The sequence below is a fragment of the Eleutherodactylus coqui genome, chromosome 3 (assembly GCF_035609145.1).
Source record: "Eleutherodactylus coqui strain aEleCoq1 chromosome 3, aEleCoq1.hap1, whole genome shotgun sequence".
Classification (NCBI taxonomy): Eukaryota; Metazoa; Chordata; class Amphibia; order Anura; family Eleutherodactylidae; genus Eleutherodactylus; species Eleutherodactylus coqui.
This window is the reverse complement of record NC_089839.1, coordinates 251,088,557-251,102,381: the sequence shown is the minus strand read 5'-3', so window position 1 is coordinate 251,102,381 and position 13,825 is coordinate 251,088,557. Positions and strand designations below refer to the sequence as shown.

The window sequence follows — 13,825 nt, the reverse complement described above, 5'->3', positions numbered from 1 at the left end:
TTTTTCGTTGATCCCGACAAGCCTGTGAAAATATCTTAGAATGTTCTCATATTTGGTTTCTTTTGGGTGTTATTTAGAATGGATAGCACTATTTTTGGGATTTTCAGCGATTTAATGTCCTGTAATTTAAGAAAAGAGGCGATCTGTAGGTATTTAAACGTTTCAGGTGTCAATATGTGATATTTAGATTGAAGGTCTTGAAAGGAGATAAAGTGTTTCTTGGGAAACAGGTCCGAGATGTATATAATTCCTCTGTCTATCCACGATTTTAATTGAAGGTTTGGAATAAAGTATTCCAATGTTCTGAGGGGTATTTTATTAAAGGTACTGTGAGTCATTTTCAGTTTTTTGTAATAGATCTTTCCAGGCTTCTATCGAGGCCTGCATAGTAGGAGAAAGACTAGGAAGGCTTAGATATTTCTTAAAGTGGGGGACGTATGTGGCCAGAGTTTGCGCATAAAGCAGTAAATTTAACGGTCTTTGTTTATTGTGTTCTAATTCTAGAGCGGGCCAGCTTATGTTTGCGTTATATTGTATCCAGGAGGATATTTGGCTTAAAATAGTGGCTTTGCGATAAGATTCCATGTTGGGGAGGCCTAAACCACCTTGGTCTCTATTTAATAAGATAGAAAGTGCTATTCTGGGTTTTTTATTTTGCCATATAAATCTGGATAGTTGTTTTTGAAAGCTTTCAACCGTTTGTTTCGGGATTTGTATGGGTAGAGTTCTGAAGAAATGTAAAATTTTTGGCAGAATGATCATCTTATATGCTATTACTCTTCCCAGCCACGATAAGGGGCGTGCACTGAAAGATTCTAGTTCTTTTTGTATGTCCGTTAGCAGAGGGGGAAAGTTGACCGGGATTAAGTCTGATATGGGGAAACATTATTTTATCCCTAAGTATGGGATACTCTTAGTTTGCCATTGGAACATGAATTCTCTTTTAATGTCTTGTTTTAGCTTTTCATTTATGTACATACCCAGAATTTGAGATTTAGTGATATTTAGTTTGTAAAAGGATGCCTCTTCAAATTCGGATAGGGTATGGTGTACTTTCCTGAGGGAATGGAGTGGGTTTGTGAGTGTGAGTAAGATATCGTCTGCAAATAGACTGATTTTGTGCTGGCGAGATCCTGCGTGTATGCCATGTATGTCTGGGTTATTTCTAATATGTTCCGCAAGGGGTTCCATGACCAATGTGAATAGTAAGGGTGATAGAGGACAGCCTTGGCGAGTGCCGTTGGTTATAGAGAAGGAATTTGATAAAGTTCCATCGACCAGTACTTTTGCAGATGGGACTGTGTATAGTGCTGTTATTGCGTTAAAAATATTGCCACTGAATCCAAATTTATTTAATGTCGAAAAGGCAAATTCCCAGTGCAGGCGGTCGAATGCCTTTTCAGCATCCAGGGCCACCAGTATTGAGGGGGATTGTGTCTTGGAATTTTTGTGAATCAGATTTAGGATTCTTCTAGTCGCATCTGATGCCTGTCTCCCACTAGTGAAACCCACCTGGTCTGAGTGCACTATGTCGGGTAGGATTTTTAGAAGTCTGTGAGCAATGGTTTTTGCGTATATTTTAATATCACAATTAAGTAGCGAGATGGGTCTAAAGTTAGCCGGAGAGGTGGGATTTTTCCTGGGTTTAGGTATTGTCACTATCGTTGCTTCTAACATCTCCGGGGGGAAGGAGTGTTGTTGGATGCCTTGGTTAAATGCTTGTGACATGTGGGAGACGAGAGGAGAGTAGAAGGTTTTATAGTAATCGTTCAAGAATCCGTCTGGACCAGGTGCTTTCTGGAGTTTTAGGGTTTGGATGGTGTCTTTAATTTCCGCGGGTGAAATAGGGGTGTTTAAGTAGGTTAGATGTTTTCTTGTGAGGGTTGGGAGCGCTAATCTTTTTAGAAAGGAATCTATTATTTGGGCAGATGGTTGAGGCGTGTCTCTATCGTCCCTTAGATTGTAAAGTCTGTTATAGTATTGCCCAAAGGCTTCTGAGATTTGAAGGGGATGGAATAGTTTTGTCTTTTGGTTGTTTGGGTCTAAAATGTAAGGAATTGAGGATTTTTGTGTTCTTTTTTTGACCATTTTCGCCATCATGCGCGAGGGTTTATTGTTGGAGATATAGAAGGTAGAACAGAAGGATTTCTGTTCCCTATCAGAATTGTCAAGCAGGATATTTCTAAGTTTGTGTCTTAATTCAAACAATTCCTTATGTAGATTTTCCGTAGGGAAGTCGCATATTTTTTGTTCTGTGTTGGAAATTTGTGTTATGAGCGTGTCCATGTGTTTCGTTTTTTTCTTTTTTGTGCCGTGAGCTAATCTTAATTAAGGAACCTCTTATGTATGCTTTGTGGGCATTCCAAATGGTGAGTGGGGCTACTTCAGGGGTAGTGTTTTTTTATGAAATATTCTTTAAGGTCTGCTAGGATCTTTTCACGAAATTTTGGGAGTTTCATGAGATAGGTGTTGTTTCTCCAGGTTTTTGTTTTTTCCTGTGTATTCTCCAGGTTTATGGAGAGTATTGTTGGGGCATGGTCAGACCATGTTATTGTGCCTATTTGGGCTTCTTTAAGTAGTGAGAGAGCGTTTCTGTTGACTAAAATAAGATCAATTCTGGAGGACTTGTATCTGGCCGAGTAGAAATAAAATTCTTTCGAAGATGCGTTTAAACATCTAAATGTATCAAGGATATTCTCTTTGTGTAGCCAGGGTTGCAGGGAAGGAGAGGATCTTAGGAGTCCTCTTGATGAGTCTTGTAATTTATCCGGAACTGCATTGAAGTCTCCACATATAATTCAATTTCCTGTTTCCTAATTTTCCTCATTCATTTATTTAAAAAGCGCAGCGGGGCGTGGTTAGGCGCGTACAGATTGACGAGCGTGAATGGTTTGGAATTTATCAGCCCTGTCAGGATGAGATATCTACCAGCAGAGTCTGCGGTTTGTGAGAGGATTTCAGTATGTAAGGTTTCTCTGAACGCTATTAAAGGGGTTGTCCCGCGCCGAAACGGGTTTTTTTTTTTTTTCAACCCCCTCCCTGTTCGGCGCGAGACAACCCCGATGCAGGGACGTACAGAAAGCTTACCGGAGCGCTTACCTTAATCCCCGCACTCCGGTGACTTCTATACTTACCTGTGAAGATGGCCGCCGGGATCCTCTTCCTCCGTGGACCGCAGCTCTTCTGTGCGGTCCATTGCCGATTCCAGCCTCCTGATTGGCTGGAATCGGCACGTGACGGGGCGGAGCTACACGGAGCCTGCATTCTGCACGAGCGGCTCCATTGAAGAGAGCAGAAGACCAGGACTGCGCAAGCGCGGCTAATTTGGCCATCGGAGGGCGAAAATTAGTCGGCACCATGGAGACGAGGACGCCAGCAACGGAGCAGGTAAGTAAAAAACTTTTTATAACTTCTGTATGGCTCATAATTAATGCACGATGTACATTACAAAGTGCATTAATATGGCCATACAGAAGTGTATAACCCCACTTGCTGCCGCGGGACAACCCCTTTAAGACCCCTGCTTGCTTTTTGGAGGAGCATGCTATAAAAATTTTTGAAAATTTTTTGTGGAATAGTGTTAGGGATGTGGAGGATGCGAGGTGAGTTTCCTGCACACACACAATGTCCGCATTGGAAGATATTGCTTATTTCCATAATGAGGATCTTTTAAAGGGGGAATTTAACCCATTAGCGTTTTTGGAAAAAAATTTTATTGGCATTTTCTCTGCGTTTGTGGGGGGCGGTTGTATGAGACGTGGAAGGTCAAGTGCTGCGTGGACCTATATGTGGGTAAAAGGTTTAACAATGTAGAGGCTAAAACCAAAATTTTCGAATGCGTAACAGTTAGCAAATATTTCTCAATACTATAAAATTTTGTCACAGATCTTAGTTTTAGGTGAAATAGAAAGAGAGAAAGAGGGAAATGCAAATAAGAGACAGAATAGAGATATTTCACTTTTCAAATGTGAAATAAAGGAGATCAGGTTTGTCTCAGGTTAAAAACCTGTACAAAAGTGTGTGTGTGTGTGTGGGGGGGGGGGGGGGGGGGATGAGCCGGGCCTGACCACCTCATATTTCTTGAGGTGATGAAAAAATGAAAACTTCCTCTTCTTGGAAGGAGATCATTTATAAGGCAGTTCTAGATCTTTCGCGTGAGAATTCTTCAGGGAGAGATGTTGTTTATGTGGTGGAGGTATGATTATCCCCCATTCTTTGCAGATCTGGATAGCATCCTCAGGTTTGAGAATTACATGAGTGGTGTCGTCTTTCCTTATTAGGATTTTGGTCGGGAAGCCCCATCTGTAGGGAATTTTTGCTTGGCGTAATGCTTCAGTAACTAGGGAGAATTTCTTCCTTTCTAGCATAGTGGCTTTGGATAGATCTGTAAATAAGCGGATGTCTTCATATGGAGCTGGTAGCGGGTTGAATTTCCGCGCAGCTGACATGAGGGCCTCCTTTGTCTGGAAAAAATGTATTCTTGCAATAATGTCTCTTGGGATGGAGTCTGCGAGATATCTCGGCTTAGGCAGCCTGTGCGCTCTGTCGATGGATAAATCTAGGTTGGAGGCATTGGGAAGCAGTGTAGCCATTAAGCTGTTTAAGTAAGCTGGAATTTCAGATGTTGAGATGTTTTCCGGGACACCACAGATTTTTATATTATTTCTCCTGTTCCTGTCTTCCATATCGGCTAATTTCGTTTTGAGTTGGGCTACTTCATCTACCAGCCCATAGTGCGCATCTATCAGAGCGTTATGCGATTTGAGAGAATTCTCCCATTTTATTTTCTGTATGGGATACTCTTTCTCCTATGTCCTCTATTGTGGCTTTAAAGGAGGTTTTCGGAGAAGTTGTGTTGTAGGGAGTCGCTTAATGCGATTACCATTTCTTTAATGAAAGATTCTGAGGCTGGTTGGGAGGATGAAGGGAGAGCCGTGATGTACTCTTTCAGAGAGGGAGCATGTTGTTCTGTATTTAATGGTTCTTCTATCCTGGGTCTTTGTTTGAGCGGGCTTACTGTGGGGGACTGATCTTCCTTATCAGATATAGAAGAGGTCGACACCATTTTGTGGGGATCATGTGGATTTATGTTGTGCCTTTTTTCTGCAGTCTTATGATGTGCAAGGGATTCCTGGAGCTCGTTATCAGAATTGTGTGGTGAGTGTTCTGTGGGAGAGCTCTCCCTGGACCAAGAACTTTGCTTAGTCGGGCTATTAGAAGCAGTCTTCTCCTGTGACACGTATTTAAGAGTGCCGGACGCCATTTTGTGGGCATAGTGTGGGGCACTGCTGTGTCTTTTGTCTGCTTTAATGTTATGTGCAGAGGTGTTTGCTGCTTCACTCACCACATTTCTAGAAGAGCGTTCCGGTGGGGATCCCTCGTGAGCCGCTGGAGAGAGAGCCTTCTCTTCTGGTACCTTTGCTGGACACGGGAGAGGACGGGGCGCTCGCTGCAGAAGTTTGCCTGGCTGTCGGCGCTGTGAAGAATTCATCCAGCCGCTTCGGCTCGGCGTCGGGACATCTCCGGGTGGGTATCTTGCTCCAGGGAGGCTGCTGGAGTTGAAATGCAAGCGGGGAAGCTATTTTTGACAGCTGTGGGTAGCTTTTTGGTGGTAGACCGAGCGGAGCTCCGCAGTTACAGTGCCATCTTGAGCTCGTCCAGGCCACGCCCCAGGGGGGCAAAGTTTTTGTCGTATAGGTTCTTGAGGTTTTTCGTGATTTGAATCCCTAGGTATTCAATGTGTGTTTCGACCCATTTAAATTGGGAGGATATTTGTAAGCTTTCAACAGCTGTTGGCGGAAGGGTCATTTGAGAATCTTGCCATTAGAGATGGAAAGAAAGAACACAGACAAAAAAATTAGAAGGAAAGTAGTGAATCCTGCACTGAGCAGGGGGTTGGAACCGATGACCCTGGAGGTCCCTTTCAACTCTACCATTCTACGAGTCTATGAAATATATTTCTCTCCCCTTTTTTTCTCTCTGTGTGAGTGTGTGACCTAGCTTGACCTAATATCTTTTCTCCTACTTTTCTACATACTTGGAAGTTTGTTTATCTGAGCGAAGTATATTGATTGACAAATAATAACTAAGAAAATTGCTTAAATGCATTTTGAAGGTATGCGGTTTTAATTCTCCTCAAAAGCGTAGCCAGATCCTTTACCAGATGCATAAGATGAAAGCCCATGTTTTGCAGTTTCAGGAGATGAACTTTAGAACGGGGCCTTTAAGGACAGATATTATCCAGAGTGGTTCCATAGTACCAAACCGCACTCCAAATCAAGTGGTGCAACTATCGCAATCCATAAATCTGTGGAGCATGAGATCATGGGCAGCTTGTTGGATTCGGAGGGGCGCTAAATATTTCTCAAAACACGCATGGGTGGTAAGATTCTTACAATTTGCAATGTATATTTTCCTAACGCAGAGCAGCTTATTAAAGGTAATACTCTGAAAACTATCTTTGTTTGCGGAGGGAGTAGTACTGATGGGGGGTGATTTTAATTTTACACTGGATCCACACATCGACTCCGCACATAAACAAAGTCACCTTCCAAAGTCACATCTTCATGCTATTAAACAACTTCTTCATAATGCCTAGGATAAGGATTATACATTCTATTCGCATGCACACAATTCCTACAGCCAGATAGATGTTCTTATTGGGCCACTATGCCCTTGCCTGGCATCCATCTTCCACTATTGGAAGCGTTGTATGGTCAGATCACGCACCGGTCTCTTTATTTCTAGAGATCCCAGGAATGCTCAGACTGTCTGGATCTTGGAGGCTAAATGAGAATTTGCTATATGACTCAGTATGTGCTGTGGAGATTCACTCGATTATTGACAACTTTGAAGGGGACCATTCTAGCGATCCGACTTCTCTTCCCTTTCAGTGGGAAGCTTTAAAATGCATGTTACATGGGGTGCTCATTAAGCATGGATCCAGGTTTAAAAAAAGCTAATTCAGTGGCAGTAGTCAAACTACTAACTAAAATACAAAATTTAGAGGCTGCTTACAAATCTAAGCAAACACCTAATAAACTGAATGATCTTATTACTACTAAACTTGAGCTAAAGGCCCTCCTGGATAAAAAAAAATAAAAATACACTACATACAGACAGCATATCAAAAAATATTCTTATGAATACGCCAATAAATGTAGTCGACCACTAGCAAGGCTCTTGCACCCCAGAACATTGCATACATTCATCCCCCATATTATGTCATCTACGAACACTAAAATCCGTGACCCGACACTTATCTCGGGGCAAGAGTTATACAATATAAGGGCTTAGTCAGACGGGCGTTTTTTGCCGCGATTTGCGGATCGCATGACGGATGCGCATCCGCAAATCGCGTGACCGGTGCGCGCAAGTCGCCCGCAAATCGCCTGAAAATCTGCTCCTAGTCGCGTTTCATTAGAAACGGGCCGGAGCTGTCCAGCGCATTGCATTCAATGGAGACGGCAATACAGCCGTCTCCATTGAAAGCAATGCGCTGCGGGCGAGCCCGGGATGAATTGTCGGTAAGGGCTTAAATATATAAGCCCTTACCTGCAATTCATCCTAAAATGTGTTAAAATAAAAAAAAATTGCATTCTCACCTTCTGCCGGCAGCTCCGAGCGGCCGTCTTGCAGTGGGTGTGAAGGGGGTGTGAGTCAGACCTGCCCCCTGATTGGCTCAGCGCTGAGCCAATCAGAGGCATGCCTCACTCACACCCATTCATGAATTCATGAATGGATGTGAGTCAGACCTGCCCCTGATTGGCTCAGCGCTGAGAGGCAGCAGTCACTCACCCATTCATGAATTCATGAATGGGTGTGTGAGTGAAACCGGCCTCTGATTGGTCAGGCTGTGACCAATTAGATGCAGATCATTCAGCAGGCGGGGATTTTAAAGCCCCACCGGCTGAATAGTGCCGAGAAGCAGTTCAGGAGAACGGACAGCGGCCGCGGCTGGACTCCGGCTGCAGCGGAAAGGTGAGTATACAATTTTTTTTTTATTTTAACACATTTTAGCATGAATTGCAGGGAAGGGTTTATATATTTAAACCCTTCCCGACAATTCACCCCGCGCACGCCGGCAGCCCATTGCTTTCAATGGAGCGGCTGTATTGCCTGCCGGCCCCATTGGCCCCCGCCGGCCCCATTGAGCGCATATACAGAAGCGAACAGAAATCGCAGATCGCAGATAGGTGCGATCTGCGATTTTTTTTTTTTTTTTGGTTCTATAATTTTTCGGACGAGCGCATAAAAAGCGCTCATGTGTCCGATACCATTGCGAAGCAATGGTTTTAAAAAATCGCCGGACGCATGCGCATGCGCAAATCGCGGCAAAAAACGCCCGTCTGACTAAGCCCTAAAGGGAACATATTCGGAGTTGCCTCAAGATCAGCTGGATCTTAAAATAAAAGAATACATTCAGGAGAACTCTCTTCCATCTATTGCAACGGAGGTTACATCATCCCTAGAGGAGGAGTTTACAGTAGAAGAGGTGGCGGAGGTTATCAAGGCAACCCCGGCAGAAAAAAGTCCAGGCCCAGATGGATACACTCCCCGCTTTTACAAATCTTTTGGGGAAAAGCTACTACCTTTCATTACAAAACTATTCAATAGTATATCTCCATCCTCTCCATTCCCAGACTAGTCGTTATCTGCACTTTTTACAGTTATACCAAAACCGGAAAATGATCCACCTATATGAGCTAGTTGCAGACCAACCTAATTAATTATTGTAGATGTCAAGATATTCTCTAAATGTATGGCAAATAGATTAGGTCCTATCCTTTCATATTTAATACGTGGAGATCAGGTGGGGTTTGTGGGGGGGGGGGGAAGTGAGGGACAACACCAATAAGACAGTCCTTCTGATAAAAAATGGAAAGGAGCAAAAATCCCTGCTATGTATAATTTCTTTAGACGCTGAAAAGTCCTTCGATCGTGTACACTGGGGTTTCCTAGAAGCCTTGTTGGAACAAATTGGCCTTGGGCCAAATGCAGTAGGGAAGTTTTTGTCCTTTACAACAGGCTGACGGTGCAGGTGAGGACTAATGGGATCCTGTCAACTTCATTCTCAATAGCTAGCGGAACTAGTTTGGGTTGTCTGCTGTCTCCAATGCTTTTTGCCCTGGTGCTGGAGCACCTGACCGTTGCAGTCAGACGGAATTCCAGTGTGCACGGTCTCTCAATAGGGCCCAGAGAGTACAAAATGTCATTGTATTCGGATAATGTTATTGTATATCACACAACTGCGTATTTCCCTCCCTGCGATTTTCGCCGAGATTCACAAGTTTGGCTGACTGAGTAACTTTAAAATAATATGTCAAAATCGGAGGCACTGATTGTATCTATACCACCCACAGAGGTTGCTAGTTTATCACAGTGCTTCCCATTTAAATAGAGAAACTCTAGTATTAAGTATCTGGGCACACATATACCTAGAGGTTATCATTAATGTATTCTCTAAACTACCTTCCACTACTAGAACGTACTATTAAGGATTTTAACAATTATTATAAAAAATTCTTGTCTTGGTTTGGTCGTATTAACGTTCTTAAAACGGATGTCGTCCCTCGCTTCCTGTATATGTTTCAGACACTCCCCATCACCCCTCCTGTTTTTTTTTTTTTTAAGCAACTGTAAACAGCATTTACTCGATTGGTATGGGGAGGGAACTGTAGTAGGATAGGTTTTAGAACACTTACAAGACCTAGGGGGAAAGGAGGGGAGAGACTACCTGACCCTTAGGATTTTTCATTTGGCCTCCGTAGTAATGCGCTTATTTAACTGGAATTTCCATAGGGGGTCTAAACAATGGGTGAGTCTAGAGAGTGATTTGTGGGAAACAAAAATAGAGGGGTTTGCCATGGTTAGCACAACCATTAAAACTTAAAACACTTTTGAGCGTTGGCCTTACACAGGAGATTTTCTAAAATTATGGGATAAAGCGTCAATAAGATACGGGCTGTCTATTAGGAGAGGACCATTGACTCCTTTATTCTGTAACCCAGTTTTTCCTCCAGCTTCTTGGGTTGGTCAAAAATCGATGACGTTAGAGTGTACCAGATTTTGAGAGTCTGGGGTCCCATCATATAAGGGACTGAAAGCGACACAACCTGAAAAATTGCTATCATGGTTCTCGTACATGCAATTAGTGCATTTCCTGAAATCCAATTACCCAAATTTCAAGACTTCACTTACTCCATTCAAGACACTATTTACTAAGAGATCGCCCCCACCTAGATTCATGTCGAAAATTTACCATGAATTGATGGGGAATACCCTTGACTGGAACCCCACCTTTATAAAAAGGTGGGAACATGACCTAGGATGTTTGATCAAGCCCAGGGAGTGGGAGAGGGCCTTCTTACTGTCCCACAAGCTGTCCATGGCCTATAAAGCACAAGAAAAGAATTTAAAAATAATTTCGAGGTGGTACAGATATCCAGAGATGTTGCATCATATTTTCCCTGCGATCTCTCCGGATTGCTGGAGATGTGGTAGAAAAATAGGAACTATGCTGCATATTTGGTGTAATTGTCCTAGCATTGTGCCCTTTTGGGATATGGTGTTCTCCAATTACAAGAAAATTACTAAATGTTCTATTACTCACTACCTGCAGATAGCGCTCCTGTCTATGCTACCTGGTTCAGTATCTGCTACATTTCTTTTTAACAGCTGCACGCTCAGTTATACCTAGATACTGGAAAACACAAAAGATCCCGACAACAGTGGAGTGGATACAGGAGGTTAATGAGTTGATGACTATGGAGGAGTTGGTGGCGGAAGATAGGGACAGTCGGGAGACGTTTATAGACATTTGGAGTCCCTGAATTCACTACCAGAAATCTCCAGAATATGGAAGATTGATTGGAAACCTGTAGACTGCAGTCTCGGATCGGTTTTCCTATCGATAGGCCAATAGAGAAATATCAATGCTTCATGGCGATAAGCATGTATTTTCACTTCTATATGTACTTAAACTATGTATTTTTCCTTTCCTCCTGATGTGTGTATGGTGTGTGAATGAGGGCTCCTTCTCACCCCCCCCCCCCCTCTTTTTTTCTTTTCTTTTTTTTTTTGGGATGGTTTCAGTATGGTAGCCTTACTAAGAGCTATTATTATCAGGAAAGATCAGATGCATACGTTTGGTTCAGCTGATAGACAAAGATTAATGATTGCAGGTTATTAGCATCATCAGGACTTTATCGATGTCATCACTTACCTAATTACCTGATTCTGTTCATTTGTAATAAGTGGTTTGTTTAATGACTAATATTTGCAATAGCAATGATTGTAAATGTTTAGTTTCAGTTCTGTAAAAACTAAAATGCTTCAATAAAAATTGATTAAGCAGTCGTGCGGGGGCTCATTTTGTGTGGTACGTCCTGTAGTTTATATTGGTACCATACATAAGACTTTTTGATTGCTTTTTATTAGATTTTTTTCAAACCGCATTTCTGGCGTTTTTTTTTTTTTTTTTTGAATGACGTTCACCTTGCGCTGTAGATAATGCATTAATTTGAAAGATCAGACTTTTATGGATGCAGCAAGACCAAATATGTATTTTTGTTTTATTTAGATTTTTTATTGTAAATATGGCAAAAGGTTTTTTTTACTTTTTTAAAATAATTAATAAAACTTTATTGCTCCTATTTTTACAGTTTCTCTTAGTCCCCAGGGGGGACCACAAGATGCGAGGCTTTCATCACTCCTGCAGTGTGATTTAATGCCATAGTATTACATCATACTGTGATCTGACTGGCAGTCTATCAAGCCACCCCGCGGGGATGCCTTTGCAAGCATTCTGCAGGACAATAACAGGACGTAAAAACACGATAGGGTGGTCACTAATAGGTTAAGGCTGGGCTCACATGAGCGTAAACTTACTGCATATGACGTGACAGATGTATGCGAGTATGATGAGCGGTAATTTGCGGGCAATCAAATACATTGACATACACTGTTTTGCGTGTATGCATTTCGAATTATTGTGATTCACGATATTGCACTCGCCCGTGTGAAGCTAGCCTAAACATGCACTGGTCAGTCAAATGGGAGAATCTTTCCCTCATGTTATATAACAGTTGTAATTTAGGCAGCTCCGCCTCTAGTAACCCTTACACCCCTGAGGATGTCACTATGTTGGTAAAACATGTTGGAGGGATTTCTATGTTTCTATTAGCTGAAATACACAGACCTGGCGATATTATTTAGGCCTCATTACACGAGCGTGTGCATTTTCACACTGGCTACACGTGGCCAGAAATCGCAATAAAGAAGAAGAGCTGCGATATAATTCCAAAATTAATTAGCGTTCTCTCGTCCATTCACACAAGCGTATCACATGAAAAAAAACGCTGCAGTGCGGAATTCTGTTGGTTGGCAGAATGTCTTCTATTAGCTTAAAAAGCTAAAATAGAGCCGGTTGCATTCTTTTCCTGGCACTGGACTTTGGTAAACTTCCTCCCCCTCAGTTTTTCTCCAGATCCCATAGCAGTCTATGGGAGCCTCTAGCATTTTTCATCAAAAGATAGGTGAAGAAGACCTATCTTTTAACACTGCAAGAAAAATTGGGAACCGAAAACAGTTGTCGATTTGACGATTTTATGGTGCAATCTTCTTTTTTTTTTTTTTTACGCGTCAAAAAAATCACCCATGCGAACAAATGCATTGGAATTCATTGCTTCACATAGTAGCAATTTTCTCCCTACGTTTTTTTCGCGGCAAAATAGCCGTGTAAAAATGCTCATGTGAATGAGGCCTAATGTGGAGTCATTAGTCTGCAACACTGACCTGCTTGATATCTTGTAAAGCTACTAACTATTTGGAAGAGCTCTATAAAGCTCAGTATACAGCATATTGCAGCAACGTTGAAGGATTTATATTGGGCCTCGCTCAAGTGAGCATGATTTTAGTGCTGCTAGGCAGCGCTCAGAACACGCTTCTATAGGATCTATTAGGTTCGTATAGAAGCGTTCACATGGACGATTTTTAGACCTGTCCTATATTTACTGTGTGTTTTCCATAGGCTCCTATGGGACCCTTGAAAGCACGCAGCACACGCCTCAGACCTTGTGAACGGGTGACTTCACGGAGCTTGAAGCAGCCAGTTCACACAATCTCTTTATGACTATAGCTGCGCTGGTTTCTCGCTGCTTAGCAGTGCAAAAACAGCGCTCGTCTGAACGAGGCCTTATAGGTGGCTTAGTACTCCAAGGTTTGCTAAGCGAGTTTGTATTTTTAATTCCTATATTTTTGAATATTTTTTAATTTAGTTCAATAAAAGTTAGATTTTCTGCAGGGCATTTAATCGCGTCCTTTCTTTCTAGTCACGCCCCACATCCTGAGTAGAGGTGATTAAGAAATGCCAAAGGGGAAAAAACTCATGGTTGGTTGGCAAATTACATGTATATCTGTCTCACCTTTCCTTACCTCATTCTGTTTCAACCTTCCTGGGTTTACAAGCTAAGGGAAATATGTTTGACTAATGAAAAACAGTAACAAGATATAGAAAAAGAACAAAACACCGGAGCATTTCAACTTCATATACCAAAAGGTAAGTACAGTATGTGTGCCAAGAATGATAGAGAGATAGATAGAGAGATAGATAGAGAGATAGATAGAGAGATAGATAGAGAGATAGATAGATAGAGAGATAGATAGAGAGATAGATAGAGAGATAGATAGAGATAGATAGAGAGATAGATAGAGAGATAGATAGAGAGATAGATAGAGAGATAGATAGATAGAGAGATAGATAGAGAGAGAGATAGATAGAGAGAGAGAGAGATAGAGAGAGAGATAGAGAGAGATAGAGAGATAA

The 13,825-nt window shown here is 42.1% G+C and overlaps 1 protein-coding gene across 1 annotated transcript in view; it reads left to right on the top strand.

The window, feature by feature from the left end:
- The first annotated feature begins 13,425 nt into the window (after positions 1–13,425).
- Positions 13,426–13,825, top strand: part of LOC136621640 (dimethylaniline monooxygenase [N-oxide-forming] 2-like) — a 63,277-nt gene continuing 62,877 nt past the window's right edge. The window contains exon 1 of the mRNA XM_066597278.1: positions 13,426–13,558. The gene's annotated coding sequence lies outside the window, so the exon portion shown is untranslated. The remainder of the gene's footprint in view (positions 13,559–13,825) is intronic.